Here is a 16,816-nt window from a genome sequence, read left to right on the forward strand (position 1 = left end):
AGTAGAAGCACACATACCACATATAAACCTCCAAATAAGAATAAAGGGCCCCTTTAAAAAAAAGTAAGTATAGGATCATTATCGAATCTGGGGATGGCCACTGGCAGGCAATGAAAGCATAGTCTAGTTCAGGAGGAGGGGATAACTTTAAATGTTACAATCATTCTCATTTACCTTCGAAGAACATTAGCTCTATAGATAGAGACTAAGTTACGGAGTGAAAAACCTCCCAACTTCCTTTTAAGCAGCTTTTGTGAATTTGTGGAATCTTATCTGATTGTGCTGGTGGGTGATTCATAACAGTCACAGAGAGTACAACAAAAATAGCTGCAAAAGTAAGCAGAAACTCCCCTTAAAAAAATGACACACTTATAGTGCCGGTGGCTGTGCGTTCAGTTGAGCGTAAAATCCAATATCCACTTTGTTGGAACGTGGGGGGACGTTGTACGGATTCTGTGCGACCTCAGAGGCCTTGCAGCCAGTTTCTCTCTCCATGTTACACAATCAGATCCTGCGAGGACTTGCAAGAGACTGTTGCATAATAGTGTGAATTGCAGAGAGGAGGAGAGGGTTGATACAAGGTTGCAATTAGAACTCAGCAGCAGTACTTTTTGCATACACACTTGTTTGCCTGGCCTTTACTTTTTCTTCACACATCGCCCTGTAATATCGAGCAATAGGCAGGCGGGGGAAACGTGCAGTGAGAAAATGTTATCACTCCTACCCAAATTAACCGGTATAAGTCGCTGTTAATTGCCAGGTGTTCTGAGTGCATCTGTTGAAAACATTTCTGTTTCCCTTTTAAAAATACCATTAGGATGGAAAAAGCTCTTATGATAGGCCAGCACCTAGAAGAATCCATTACCACTTAGAGTCTGCAGCACATTATGTGTCGGAGCTGTCCATCTCCCGAGGCCATTACATCCTCGTAAGCGGCTGATGTTTTACATGGCTTTAACATGGATAACTAAAGGAGCTGATTAGCTGGAAAAAAATTGGCAATAAAACAAACCTCCTACAAAATGTTTCTGTCTGCATTACATACTGACAATTTGGTTAGTAACATTTCAGTAACTGATAAAAAAGAAAATTTGTCAGTGGGAATAAAGTTGCTGTTTATTTCACTGACTGTAGGTCTGTGAATATGAAAGGGATATTACCGTCGTGCAACATAAATCTTCCTGTCAGGATCATATGAGTGTAAAAGCTGATAAAAAAAGAGAAATAAATACTTTATGACAAGCACAGCAACATAAACCTTGGGAGAAATCAGCCATTGAAACAATATCTCTCTGCACAATGAGGCTTGTTTTATCAACTTACAGCAAGTGAATTTTGTCTTTCATTGTTGAAGAAACTATTACGAACAAAGCCAAAATAACAAATGGATTTCACACCACTGGGAACGTTTTGTCTGAAGGATTCTTCCTCAAAACAAGGGTCGCCGAGAATAAAACAGACTTTTATAGGACTATGATTCACAGAGATGAAAACAATGGGCCGTGTTTGGTTTCTTTGTGTTTAGCCTGTTAGTACATCAAAGTGTCATCAGCTACAGTACAAGCATTCAAGAACCTCTTTCCCACAAAAGTGCATGCTTTTAGATCAGTTGCTTTATTAAGAAAGCATCACTACTAGACTCTGTGAATAACATTGAACCAACGCAAGTAATTAGGGAGCGTTTGGTAAAATGGGGACTTATTAGCAGCCAATTATTAGAAATGTAATTTAAAAAAAATACTTTTTACTTCCATTAGATCAATAAATACTTTGGCTGCTTGATGTTGGTAAAAACTGAAACTTGTTTTTGTTTATGTTCAGCATTATCCCTAATATTTTCTTTAATACAGAGGTTGCGTTTCTTATCGCAAACCAATTTTGTGCAAGCAGATCCTGCAATAACATCCAAAACAAATTTTCTCTGAGCCCATAAATCTGATTAAGTTATGATCTATTGGGTAGAGTTTTCCTCAAAATGAGAAATGTTTTTTTTTTTGTTTCAAGCAACAAAAAGTTTTAGCACGAAAAGTCTAAGTTCATTTGTCTTACTTGACATTGCGATTACTGACTTTTTTCCAACCGTGCTGAACACCCCTAATTGCAATTTTTTAGTAATAACAAATTGTATTGGAATGCATTTTCATTAAAGTAACCCTCCCAACACTGGTCACTAAAGCACTTAACACACAAAAGATGTATTTTTCTGTAACCACTGTATGCATATTTGATTTGCTAAGAAGCCTGCCTGGCATTATGGTGCACAACGTTCTTACAAACCCATCTCTCAGTCTACCACTTAAAGTGTAATTGGCTGGAACAAATGTGCCTCTGTTTGTCGATGTCTGATTCCTTTGTTTAGCTTTAAGTTTTGTCTTGTGCACACAATGCAACAACTTGTCTTTAACCCTCGGGCTGCCCTCAGTGACTGCACCGTGTTGCACTCTACTGAGAGTCAATTACGTAATAACTACAGAGCATGTGTGAGAGTGGATTGGAATAGAGGGGACACAAGAGAATGATGAGATGAGAAATATTGATAGAGTAATACGCTGCCTATCTAACAGGGAAAGTACTCTACTCTTACTGAAATATCTGGAAGAGATTTGAGGTCAAAGGTCAACATCTGTTCCAGAGGGAAGGCATCAGCTCTAGCAGTGATGAGTGCTTGCTGCTAGAAGACTCACTTCCTTTCTCTTTCCTTGATATCCTTCTGTGAGGTTGCCAGAATAGGGCTGCCTTGATCGAGCTAAAGGTGAAAGAAGTAATAGTGATAGCTGAGAAGAGTTTGCAGTGTCTTTTTTCCTAGCCTTTCCAGAAGCACAACACAAAAGCAACAGTTTAAGGAATGAATTGAATGGTTATCTACCTTGCTATTGTTAGCATTGTGTTTGATTAAACATGGTTCCTGACCACCCTGCATTGCTTTGCTAGCGCCCCCTATTTTGGCATCCTTTTCTGTATTGAGACAACCAATCAGATGAATGACAGGGCTGTCTTTATTGATGCAGGGTTGCTATTGGTCTAAGCCTGGCCTTAAATTTTACCTTCTAAAGCTAAGAGTAACTAGCAGTACCTAAGTAATTCAAGAACAATGCTGTATCATTTCTCCTTCGTCTCCTATATGTAACATTAATTGCAGTGCATGCTACATTTTGGCCAGGAAAATAATAATGGAAGCCATCTGCTATCAGTCGGCCGACAATATAAGTTCATGGGCAATTTGACAATATTACGTTTTTTTTATTTCTTAAATGGGCCAAGATTCCCTCTATCGAGTGCCGGTAATTTATTACAGTCAAATTAGAGACTTGACAATGGAATTACAATAGACAGACAATATACCACCGTTTTGTATGTCTATTATCTTCATTCATACAAAGATAACTGTTTATAAAGATTCATAAAAAGTTTAATTTAGATTTTTAAAGTTAATCGAATTTGATTGGTTTGTTCAATTTTCACCGCTCTCAACATGGACTGATTATCTGCATGCAATAAAAGCCTGCTTAAATGTAATTGGTCAATTACCGGGAACACACAGCTTTACCATCAATCTTCTAGCAAAGTATAATTCCTGCAGCTGTCAAATGTTTATTAGAGTCCCTTGTCAAGACATAATTGTTAAACCAATGGTAACTTAATAGGCTAGCTAGTGCATCTAATCTGAGACTGTTGTCATTATTATGCCTGGAAATGAAAAGCCTTTGTCTGTCCTGTAACTTAAAAAAGAGGGACTTAGCTAATGGCTGGTGACATTTTTCTTAAAAAGGGGTTGTTTGTACCAACCGCTGGCAGGAGTGTGACAAAACAACCACACAGGAAAGAGAAAAAAACAAAGCTGTGGTACTCAACTATCTGCAGGATCTTATAGTTCAAAAGGACTTTTTCACTTGAGTCATGTCAGTAATGTTTGGCTAATCACTGACGGATCAAGTCATGCATTTACAATATGTGAGGAAAGTTATATTTTGGACCAGGCTTGAAGAGAAGTCAGAGTTTTGTCAGCTCAGTGACCATTCAGTCGTGAAGGTCTGTTTGCCTGTTGGCTCCAGCTGCCCGTCTGAACAACCAGGGCTGCCGCTATCTCACTGCAGCTTCCTCTCTCATAATATGAGTTAGTTGCGCTTCCCATGTCATTGTTGCACACACAATCACATGTTGTTTTGCAGGAGGACGAGGAGGAGGAGGGGGTAGTGTACAGACATATATTCAGCTGTTATTCTTCACAACTTCTTTACATTTCTGAGGACCGCTGTGGGACTTCTCCCTTGAACAAGCACATATGGCTCTGAAAGAATATTAGCAGAAAAGCAATACTCCCAGGGGTCCAATGCTGTGTATAGATGTTTGTTTGGTTAATTTTGTTTTGCTTTGTTATGCATGGGCACCTCTTGTCAATCCCTGGGGCGTTCTAGTGATATAGCCCCGGGACCGAGGCTTAAGTTCAATATTCCTCAATCGAGATGACACAACTCACAGCCACCTGGGGTTTCCTATCCAATAATCCAAGCTACAACCTCTCCTCTTAGATCCCGACGTGAAATATTCAGCTCCACCATCTGCTGTGATCCCTGTGAGAACACACCGCAGGCAGGGAATGACACCACGGATGACGATGTAGCACCCGGGGTTGACTGGCAGCACCACGCCTTGGAGAACTCTGACAATTCTAAAACTATTGCGTTGCTGTAGAAGGGCTGTTGATAATGAAGAAGGTAACGCATGTGACTCAACCTGTCTGCCAAGAACAGGCGCAGACAGGAGGGGAAGTGTGATAAGGGAGGAAGTGAGTGAACACAGAAGTTGACTAACCTCAGTGTATCACCTGCAAAACACAGATATAGCTTGCAGTCGCACGCACATTTCTTGCAGGATGGAAAACCTTACTTTGTATAGACTCAGTTAGGACTTTAATCAAAACACCTTGCTGTTTCACTGCCAAACTACACTAAATCTTCATGTTTTGCTGTGAGTTGCAGAGAGATGGAGATGTCTGCCTCCTCTTATATAATAAAACGAGATTGCACTTGTCTTGCAGTGCTCAGAAATGCCAACAGACATTTGAAAAACTCAAAAGCAATGAATTTTTTCAGACCTAGTTACTCAAGATAGTCAACAGACCTTGTTGTGGGCAATTTCATAAAGGAAGCACACTGAACTACACACACTAACAAGTAATGATGAGCCTCTTGTCCATGAGTATGTGCAACTTTCCTTGGGTTTGTGGGCTGTAGGTCTGCACTCTATGCAACTTACACCGAAACAATTCAGCTTGATAAATAGCAAATATGTATTGTACATTTTTAGGGAGAACTGTATCTTAAAAGTCGGCTGGTATAAGCTTGTCAAGTACACGAAGACAAAGGAATGCAGTGTGACACACGTGACGGCTGAGCATGCCTCTTTGTATTTTCTCTCTTGAGCTGAGCCAAGGCAAATCCAATGAAAATTTAAAGGAATGCATTCCTGCGGCATTCCCAGCTCAGGTAGTCAAGGCAAGCAGAGGCTTCTCCTCAAACTATGTGACGGGTACAACTACTGGCAAACCGCTACGTAGAAACCAAAAAAGCTTTTTTCTGTATTGTTAGTAATCCTTGACATGCCACAACATCAACCCAAACAGATGTCTATCAATGTAACAAAAGATATGCGTTAAAAGAAATAAATTCAATCATGTTGTCTGCCATGTGTTACCGTGTGAATTTTCACGCAACATGGTGCACCTGATATATTGAAAATTAGATATCTCACTCAGTGTTTCAACAAACACAACCTACTTTGTGTTGTGTTTTTCTCAACTCAAGGTGGAGGAAAAAGGTAGTATTAGTAGTGTTTTGCCAGGCAAACAAGTGTTGTAGTGTTTTATCAAATGGAGCCAGAGGTTACCTTTGTTGAGTGTTCCCTGGCTAGAGGACATCCAATGCTGCGTGCTTCAATAAATCAGTGCAGTTAAGACATAAGCAGCCATGCATGTGTGCAAGTTATTTATTTATAGACCGTGCACATAACAGCGACAGTAAATAAGCATATAAACGCTAAGACTCACTCTGTTTTTTTTTGTTTTTTTTCATGAAACGTAATACTAACTACTATGTGCATCTTGTCATATTGGTTCCTATGCTGCGGTTATATCCTGGAATTACTCAGTGCAGAGGTCAGTTCTCTTCTATACTACCAACAGAGCCTGAAGGGTTTCTATTAAGGCCTTTAATGTGTTGATGTAAAGTTGAGTAACAAGTGGAGCTTCCTGATTACCAGTCCCTGCTTAGGATGCAGAGTGATGAAATACTTAGTGTCCTCAAGGCTTTTCAGTGTATTTTTTCAGCTCCTAAAGGCTGGCAGACTAGTATTTCTAAAACATACAATATTCTGAAAACCATGGTCTCTAATATATTGCCTTATGATACTGCAATTACTGTAGGCCTACTGTCAGGTAATCGTATACAAGTAAACGCGCAAAAGTCCATCAAGCAATAGTAGAATTGAAAGGAGAAACGGTTTGGTGAATATTTTCCATGAGTCATTAAATATAAAAAACACTTAGCAGGAATTATCTTGATCGTGTGGTCAATCCGGGATATATACTACACCCGAATTTAATCCAGTTTATACTAAACAAAGGGTTTCACTCTTGCACCGACGCTACAATGCTACGAAACAACCCGGGTTTTCCGGTGGAAAACAGTGCGGGACAATTAACAAAAAAATCTATTTTATTGGGTTAAAGTCGAGTTTGGCCTTAAGTATATATGCCGAATTGAAGAAAACACTCTAAATTATGTCATGAAGCCTCAAGACATTTTTAACATGGCGTATTAAGTTTCCACTAACAAATACTCATTAAATTGCGTTGCATGTTATGATCGGTTTCAACGAGAGAGAAAGCATCAAGGAGGGTGGTGGTTGTAATCGTGGTTGGGGGCGACAGTGTCAAAAGCACATGACAAAGCAGTGACACTGTCTGGAGGCACTGATGCTTCATTAAAAAAAAATACAAACAGTCACACCGAGTTTAGGTAGACTTGGACGGGCATAACAAAAGTACATGCCGTGCATATTTTCCCTGCGGGTTTCCAAACGGGCGGTTGTAAACAAGTCGACGTGGATAACATGTTTACTTTCGTTACACCGCGTATCCTGCGGCAGAAAAACATAAACAATGCAATAGTAATTTATCCACCACATGTGTGAAACTGTCTTTACACTGGCTTTCTAGCCTTGCATTTATTTGCTTTTGGGTTAATGTTACAGTGCACATACCCTTCTCCGGTTAGTCTGTGTCAAATGCATCCACAGCTGAGCCTTGTACTGGATGTAACCAACTGTCAGTCTTCTTTCGACGGTGGTCGTCAACAGCATCAACAACAACGCCTTTTCACCCTTTATGGTTCGCCGTTGTCTTGTTCACCAAAGTGTCTCCGTAACACAAAAACGAAAAAAAACGTGTCTCGGTGGTGCTTCCTGATTTAGGTACAGTGGGGATGATGTTGTTTGTAAGGGGTGGGGCGGTATGCAGCTTGAGTCCGCCAAGAAATGTCGGGCTAAAAAGCACGTTGGTGCACGTCTGTGTATGATTAGTAGCTCGTGCTTCATGGTAGGGAGCGTTCAATTAACGTGCAGAACAGAGACGTGATTTTGAAATACAGAACGTGACTCAAACAGCTGCAGGATAGCAGAGACAGTGAGCTAAGACGTCTTCATGTTTCTCCATGTTCACTGTGGGCAGTGCATTGCTGAAGGGCACCGTTGTTGAGAAAGAGTTGTGGCAATCGCTGCAGTCATTTTTCATCCAAGACATGGATATAATACTATAACACGCTTTCACAACTTCCACTATAGGAATAGATTCAAATGCATCAAACAGTTCAAAGGTCCCCTTTCTACACTCCTTTTTGAAAGTTAAATTGTGGCTTTTATACAAGCTGTGTACCAAAAATGTATATTTGTTTATGTTATGTATCCCTTTATATTAACTTGCACCTATTTATGTTGTAGATTCTTGTTTGATTTTCTTTTTACATAATAGCCTATTGAGCATTGTTGAAGAAGAGCCTGATACCTTAAACACAATTTTCATTGGATTTGCTTTTTTTGCAAATTTACTGCTCCTCCCTTATTGGATATGTACACATTATGGAGAAGGCTAGGCTACAATTGAATCTTGCTTGACCTGCTCTATGTCCGATTATAGTTGGGTAGGCCTACTTACAATTTATATTTTAAAATATGATGCAATCATTGTTAATCACATGCCCAGGTGCCAAGGCAGTGAGAGGTGATTAGTAATATTGATTGCGTTATAGTAACAGAGCTTATGAAAAGGAGGAGTTTCCCAATTATTTAATATTGTCTCCTGATCCCAATCAGAGTCTTGGAAGAATTAGAATATTGCCTTTCTTTGTTAAAATACTTTCAATAGGAAACTATATCTTAAGAACACGAAGCACAGTTTAAACTTCATAGCAAGATAAAAATAGTTACTGAATGAATTATTTAAAAATGAATACAATGCCTGTGTTTATGCATTTATGGAAAATCTACTGAACGTGCCAACAAGACACATACCCAGGTACCAAGGCAGCAGGGGCCCCTGTAATACCCCTTGAGGCAAGACTTTATTTTTTAATTTGAGTGGAATGCAATCAATATATGTTCTTTACTGATAATGTCAGCAAACATTGCACCAAAGTACTCTTAGTAGGAATGCAATTTAAAACAAGAGGTACTTTAATGTTGTGTACACTTATAACTATCCCATGGGCCTTGTATTGATTTGCTTCTTGTTCTTTTCTTTGTTGTCCTTGAGAATAACGTTCCCAAGCAATATTGACATAAACAATTTTGTAACCATAAAAGTGTCTGTTTAACATGGACATTTCTGGTGCTGTTTACTGATCAAATAATCCTTAGTTTTTACCTTTACCACTTGAAGGCACCGAAAATACTGACTTTTATCTTCTCAGAGCACCAAAGCAAGAATTCAAAAACTACAATTACTTTCAAAGTCTAACTCTGAGCAGATATCAAAGTTCAAACTCCATTTTGATCTATATTTTATTGTATTTTAATTGTACTTATTGTCGAAAGAAAATTAGTTTTGCTCTTCCAAATTTGAGACGTTATTGTTCATAAAAACAATATCCAATGTACCATTTCCAATTAGTCAGATAGGAATCAATACAACCCTGATCAAGAGTTTGCAACCATGTGATTCTGTTTGTCTGTAGGCACTGCTTTTAGCTAAATGCTAACATCAGCATGCTAACGGGCTCTTTGTTACAATGCAAATATGCTGATGTTTAGCACGTATTTCACTTGTTTCTTGATGTACCATCTTAAATCCTTCAACATGTACAATCCAAAGAAAATGCGGAATCAAAAATCAAACACTGGCAAAAAATTGGACAAAGTATTTGCACACTGTATTAAAATCTTTCAATATGACAATGCCTGACATCTGACCACCAGAGCTCTGTAAGATTGAAACATTGCACAGTTCAAATAGCAGGGAACTTTTAATACACTGTGCAGATCTATTGTCCAATTCTTTGCCCAATCATCCTCATTTAAGTGGACTCGGAAATGTGCCTAAAAGCCCAAGAGTGTGCACATTAGTAATTGGTTATAGTTGTTCAAAAAGTATTTTTATTGAGTGATAGCATTTGTCTATAGCAAATTCAAATGGCATATGATAATAATCCATGAGCAATGGGTCCAATCCGTCCTGACTCAGTGCTCCTGATGGCGTTTGTAACTGAAGAGGGCAGGTTTTGTGGGAGTTTGGCCCCGGGGAGCGAGGGGTAGCATTGGGGGGGTGTTGACGGGTTAAAGAATCAAGGGAGATAAGCGAAGAGGAAGGAACAAATGACTCAACGTTGCCAGTGATATAATATTAACCCATTAGCTTTGAGGCTGGACTGAGTTTCGACAGAGATACAGTAACTAGTTGTCATGGAAATGGCCAGGCCCCAGTTGAGGTAATGGGTCTAAAACAGGATGGATTATCCATCACAGTAATTCAGGGGAAGGGGGTGGGGGGTTGCTTGTCGTCTATGTACTGTTTCTGTGTTGAAGGATGCAATTGGGTATTGCTTAGCAAAATGTGCATGCTTGTATTTCCTTAACTCAAAACTAGAAACCATCAGTTATTGTTTTAAAATCCCCCATTAATCACATGGTGTTCATGGCAGATGAGGACAGATGGTGATTTAGCGGGCCTGCAACAGACGCATCCCACTGATTTCATGTTTTCATGTATGACTGGATGTTTTGCTTGATTACATGCTAGAAATATATCCAGGTGTCTTGCTCTCGACCGTATTGTTTCTGAATGTAATTAGCTTGATTGAAAGTCCTCATGCATTCAGCAGCAGTATGGAGTTCCTCACGTCCTCAACTAAAAGGTTATTTTGGAGCAGTTAGAAGATTGTTCAGCTATATGTCTACAGTGTACAATCTCATTTTTTGCTGTTTTTTTTAAATATATAAACAGAACCAACAATGGGCCTATAGATGTCAGGGTGTAATGGCCTCACTGGTTGAAGTTTATCTTCATTGTAAAAAGCTCTTCTGTATTAACTGTATTGGGCAATAACTACCTACAGTATGGTATATAATAATAATCAACTCTCCATTGACAATGTGTACATAATAAGCATCTAAATTAGAAAAGCTAAATGCAATCTTCATTAAGAGGAAATAGCATAAACTGTTTTAATTAACTTTGTGAACATCACCTCCATTGATACCTCAGTGTTGCTTAACAATTACTGAATAGTCTGTTTCGATTTATGACACTAACAAATAGAGGTAATGATATGAAATTGCTCTGAAATACACAAGGGCCTGATTTTGTAATGAACACATTGTACTCTTGATTTTGAACTAGTACTAAAGGTGGATGTGACACCCATTGGTTTGTTGAGGTCTATGAAACCTGTTCTTTGGCCTTCGCCATCTTTGTTTTTTGGAACAACAAGATGGTGTAGCAGAGTACAACACTGAATGACACTGTTTTTTATTCAAAATAAATATAACAATTACATTTGCATGAACATAAAACACGAATAAAAGGACAAATACCACACCTAAACCGGACAACTCTGCAGTATGAACCAGTTGATCTCAACGTACTTACTTACTTATTTACTCCTCTTCGTCCCCTATGGGACATAAGGCTTCAATGAGCTCTCTCCATTGCATTCGGCCCCTGGCAGCATGTTGGGCCTCTCCCCATGTTCCAGCTCTTGTGTCACAGTTCTGCGCCAGGTGGTTTTGGGCCTCCCAGGTTTTCTTTTACCTGGTGGTGTCCATCTTAACGCCACTTTTGTAATGTGGTCCTGCTCCATCGTCAACACATGTCCCAGCCATCTCAGGCGTCTGTGCGTTATCTCCTTGGTGATGCTCCTGCTTCTTGTTTTTTTGTACAGTTCATTATTGGAGATCTTATTAGGCCAAAAGATCTGGCATAGTCGTCGGAGGCATCCATTATGGAACACTTCCATTCTCCTTATGTCTGTTTGGACAACTCGCCAGCTCTCAGAACCGTACAGCAGAACAGACTTTACATTGCTGTTGTATAGGAGCATCTTCGTTTTAAGGCTGTATTGTTTTTATCTCCAGATGGAACGGAGTTGGGAGAAGGCACCCTGAGCCTTTCCCAGCCTTGCTTTGATGTCTTTTGATGCCCCGTTGTCCTTACTGATAAGACTGCCCAGATAGGTGAAATCTTCCACAAACTCAAGTGGTTTCTCATTAAAAGAATGGATGCTGTGGGGATGGAATTGACACACATCACTTGTGTTTTGGAGGTGTTGATACTGAGCCCAACTTGTCTGACAAAGTTGTTCAGCCATGACTCTTGTTCAGGGTTGTATTGATCTTAAGGTAGCCATGCCTGAAAGCATTTGATGCTTTATCATTTATTTTACTCTAAATAGGATCATAACTAACAAAATGAACTTCATCAACCAGCAAAAGCATTGTAACCTCATTTTGAAATTGTTTACTGGGGTAACAAATCAAGTGAGAAGTAGGGCTTTTTCTCATAGACATTTATACAACCGGACTTCATTTTGCAACCAGTGGAATTGCCATTAGAAAGAAATGCCTCCTGTAAGACTAAATCAAATGAAATGTTGATCATTTATACACTTTGTTTTGGCCTTTATATTATTTGTACAAGGAAAAACAAGTCTTTCACAGTTAGTTTTATTCTAAATTCTAATTCTTGGTGAGATGAGAAAGAAGAAATATATGATCACATTAAGCTAATAAGCTTAGCATAAGGTCTATTAGTTATTGGCATGACGTTAGACATTCTGCTTATGTTATTATGTATGTATTATCTATCTACCCAAATGCATGTACCATAAAGTTGAATAGATGTTTATGATGATGATCATTTTAAAACAGATTTTTGATAAGGTGTCAGATGAGTCGACCACGGTCCATTATCTTTTTAGCCTTTCTAATCTACAATAGTAGTTCCATAATGAATTCTGCTAGTACTGCTTTTAGGATATGTTGACTTGTTGGCCTTCCTTTAAACAACCCATTCCTCAAATAAGTTTGTGTGTTAAAGTGTATACAAATGCAAAACTAGGTTATGAAACAATGTATAACTGAGAAATTGCTCTATTTTTCTGTACAAAAGAGAGAGTAAACCTACGAGCAGTGGTGACAGTGGCCAAATGTGAAGAAGGGACAGGTAAAAGTGTCAAATTTGAAAAGTAATTGAGAAGTGAACATGCAGAAATACAAGTTATTTTACTTTAAGTTAAATTGTTTCTCAGTTTAAAAATGTATTCTCAATGTTCAGGGTTATACTGACACAAATGTACTTTGGGATGTTGTTGGAGCAGTTGCACCTTATCTCTGCACATTTAGCTAATGACCTCCAAGGAACCTGGTGGATATTAAACATCGCCTGGTTTCACCTCTCAGGGTTTAATCGTGTAGAAGGGGGAAAAAGCAGAGATAACATCGCAAACACGGAGTGAAGCCACAACTGTGTAGGCAGAGCAATAAGTACAAATCATTCACACAAAGACTCTCATCTCACACTGGATTTGACTGGGAAGGTTGATAGATGGAAGGTAGGTTCAGGACACAATGGATTTGTCGTGCTGATGCTGAGAATGGCTACACATTTCACCCCAGAATAAAACAAATTAGCTCTACAAAACAGAACATTAAGATCCTCTGAATTTCCTCTATCTCTGTTTACTCTGATAATGATGACACATGGAAGTAATAAGAAGACATTATTAAACAGCCTTTTATTTTTGACTTCATCTGACGAAGCAGTAGACTAACACTTAAACTGACCTGCTTTATCCTTGTGACAGAGAATGTGTAATAAAGCAAGTCCGATTCTGTTCAGAGATACTCACAAAACAAAGACAGCATATTATTCAGAGAATAGCTTATCATGCTGGAAGAAATCCATAGAAACTTCTGCTCTGTGGTATAAATACCTACATTTACAGCATGACCTTGTACGGGCATTTTCCCAATGTGATTACGCATCCTCAAATATTAAAGTTGATGTGCAATTGTTGTTTGGAAACACAGAGCTGCTTGACTTTGCTAAATCAAATTGGCCTGTTCTCATTATTTCCACTGATGACCCACGAAAGCTACAAAGAGGGAATTAGTGCCAGAGACAGTCGTTCAGCTGGGCCAGGACACTCGAAAATGCACATTTGGTTAACAACAGACTCCCATCACAGCTGCATTTTAGTTCCTAAATGAATGTCCTTAATATAAATTAGCCCCATCTAGTGGAAGATCTACATAAACTATCAGTAAAAATGTAAAAAGAGAAAACAACAGGCTATTGTAAAAGGCTGCCGGTGAGTGTTACAGTTAATGCGATGACATTGTTATATTTAAGATACAATACCATTTCAAAAGGGGCCCAGAAGGAGTCCTGCTCAGCCTGTGGAACCAGTTGTATAGAGTCTTCTTGAGCTTTCATAAGTCTGAGATATAACCCTGATGATGTCACTACAGATTATGATTATGACAGTTTTGTGGACCATAATAAAGTGCCATTTGTTTTGTTTTTTTGGAGCCATAACTGAGACGAAAGGGAAGAGCTAGGTACAATGAACAACACATTTTCAGGTAACCAAAAATGTAACTTTTATGAACTGAAACAATGTGAGAGGTTTAAAGTACTAATATGAAAACATGCACACCTCCATGACTGCAAAAACTGTAGTAACGACAAGTCCATCACTATTAAAAATCCAAAAGGTATTCATATTTAGTCAATGTCATTATTAAAGTGAGGAGACTAATCTTCCCAAAATGTCAACCTTCTTTATAAAATGATTAACAGTCTCATACATTAAGGACGAACATGTAATAAAGCAGACACTTTTTTCACAATTCCATTTTGAAGTAAAATGTTTTTTACAACCATCCATCAGGAAAAAAATAGGCAAATAACTAATGGATAAACTAACAAATAAACTATTTATGGTTTTGATTTGCACCACCCCACGTTTGGGTATCTCAACAAGTAAAGATTGTTATGGCTTTTTCCTCTAGTACAGTACAAGTGGAGTTGTTCAAAAAGTCAATAGTATATACAACATGATCTTATTATTGTAGAATAATCTTTTATACATTTTGTTTTGTATTGGTGTTGTTGTTGTTGTTGTGCGTCTGACCTTTCGAATAACAATTAAATCGACCATTTCAAGACTACATTCAATCTAATCATGTCCAAATGGATGGATGGATGTTGTGATGTGTGTTTACTTCACTCTGCCTTTCCCTCTGTCAGTATACTGTTTCTTTGTGCTGTAAGGAGAGCACAGGCAGTCTGAACCACTGTATTATTCTCTACTGGACAGTCCTCACCTACACCTTTCAGCTTAGTTGCCATCGCTGCCTCCACTCTTCTCTTCTAACACAGCTAGCATCTAATGGGACACAACCCAATACAAAAGATGTCAGTGGAGGAGTAGGAAGCCAAACAATGGACAGCGAAAAGGACCATGCTTTCTGACATGGAAGAAATCACTGTCCACAAGGAAATGACCCCAGTGCTTCTTTCTGCTGCGAGAAAAAAAAAATATGCCTGTGCAATGAGAGATGAGGGTGGACAATAAATTGAAAAATGAAGAGTGTTCATATCCAAAGATGTTATAGCAGCTTGCTGTAAAGCTTGATGTAAGCCAATAAGGGGTGTTACTAGGTAAATACAGTGACTAATTCAACTAATACATTATGACATAGAAACTGTACTATTTGGTTAGCTAAGGAAATACTTTTAAATGTCAGAATAATCTTCAATTATTTGCTAATTTGCACACATTACATTCCTCAAATTATTCTATGAACATTGGATAAAGCTTGGCATATATTTGACATATCAGAGTCGAATATGGAAAGAATAACGAGGATAAAAGCTAATTTAATATATTTTGCAAGGCACTTAAATTGAACAGGGATCCTCCGTTAATAACCACAATTATTTCTGAAATAGTATGTTCAAATATGCAAATGAGACATGGCCTATTGCTTACCTTTGGAGAACATGCAAAATGACAATGTAAAAAAAAGAAACACCTAGATGTGAACTTTGAATGTATTTTGTTTTTGTTTATGTTATTGATTAATACAACACACCTGTGTACATTTTCTTTTAAAGCTATTGGATTTGCTGTTGTTAACCCTCTCTTAGTACTGTTTTTACCTCCTGGGAAAAATCCTGTCTAGCACACAGGGAGGGCTTTGTTTACCATTTCAAGATTGGTTGGGGGAAAAAAAAAAAACTAGGAGGTTTATAGTAGAAAAAGCAGTGATAACCACTGAACCAACACCAAAAAAAACAAAACACAGCAGCACCTAAAGCAGGTTAAGACCCAGAAATCTGTTGATGGAGACCAAAGACGGAGCTAAAAGAGTGTGAATACTGGATTTATATTCACAATGATGTCACAAACACAACTCCAAATGAATGATCTTATTACTCCATGACTGCTAGATTAAAAAACTGACCACTCTAGCAACTCAAACAGTGAGAATATGTTGTTATTGTGTTCACAACTGATCCACCACTTATTCCAAGAGTCCCACACCTTTGTCATTGCCAATTGCAGAATCGAAACATCCTGGTTTACTGTTAATCATGACTTGGCAATCAAACAACACAGCAATGAGCCCCAAGAAAGATGGAGCCAAAGTTAAATCAAATTAAATATCATTCAGTGCTAGTTCAGAGTATTTAAATCAATTTGTATTTGTTTTTAATGAGAGCACATTCAAAATGTGAGCATGAGAGTGCACACAACTCTCATGGCTTTATCTCTAGAAACAAAGCAGACTCCAGCACCGTATACAAATGTTAAAGGTTGCAGGAGATTAAAACGTATTCTTTGCGTTATGCCACTGCTACTACACCTTGCAGTGTTGGAAAGTAACTAAGTACATTTACTTAAGTACCATTTTGTTGGACTTGTACTGAACTTGAGTATGCTACTTTATACAGAACATACAACAGGCAATGGTTGTGCTTTTTACTCCACTAAATCTATTTGAAAGCATAAAATACTTACTGGTTGTTATTATTATCATTATTATATAACAATAAATAAATCACTATAGGTTAAGCTATTCATCTGTACAAAATAATATAAAAATGAACTGTCTATGTCTGAAACGGGAGCTCAGTCTGCTCTGATTAACTGGTCACAGGTAACCTCAGCCTATCACGTACAGTGTGTTGGAGCACTAGCCAATAAAAGCACACTTGTTACAAAGTGAGACCAACGGAGGCGTTTCAGGCAGAGGGCGAGAG

The 16,816-nt window shown here is 38.4% G+C and overlaps 1 protein-coding gene across 3 annotated transcripts in view; it reads right to left on the minus strand.

The window, feature by feature from the left end:
• Positions 1–7,506, minus strand: part of mbpb (myelin basic protein b) — a 59,750-nt gene extending 52,244 nt beyond the window's left edge. For all 3 annotated transcript variants that reach the window (XR_010165421.1, XR_010165420.1, XR_010165419.1), the window contains exon 1: positions 7,261–7,506. The gene's annotated coding sequence lies outside the window, so the exon portion shown is untranslated. The remainder of the gene's footprint in view (positions 1–7,260) is intronic.
• Between the last annotated feature and the right edge of the window lie 9,310 nt (positions 7,507–16,816).

The sequence above is a fragment of the Eleginops maclovinus genome, chromosome 3, assembly GCF_036324505.1.
Source record: "Eleginops maclovinus isolate JMC-PN-2008 ecotype Puerto Natales chromosome 3, JC_Emac_rtc_rv5, whole genome shotgun sequence".
Classification (NCBI taxonomy): domain Eukaryota; kingdom Metazoa; phylum Chordata; class Actinopteri; order Perciformes; family Eleginopidae; genus Eleginops; species Eleginops maclovinus.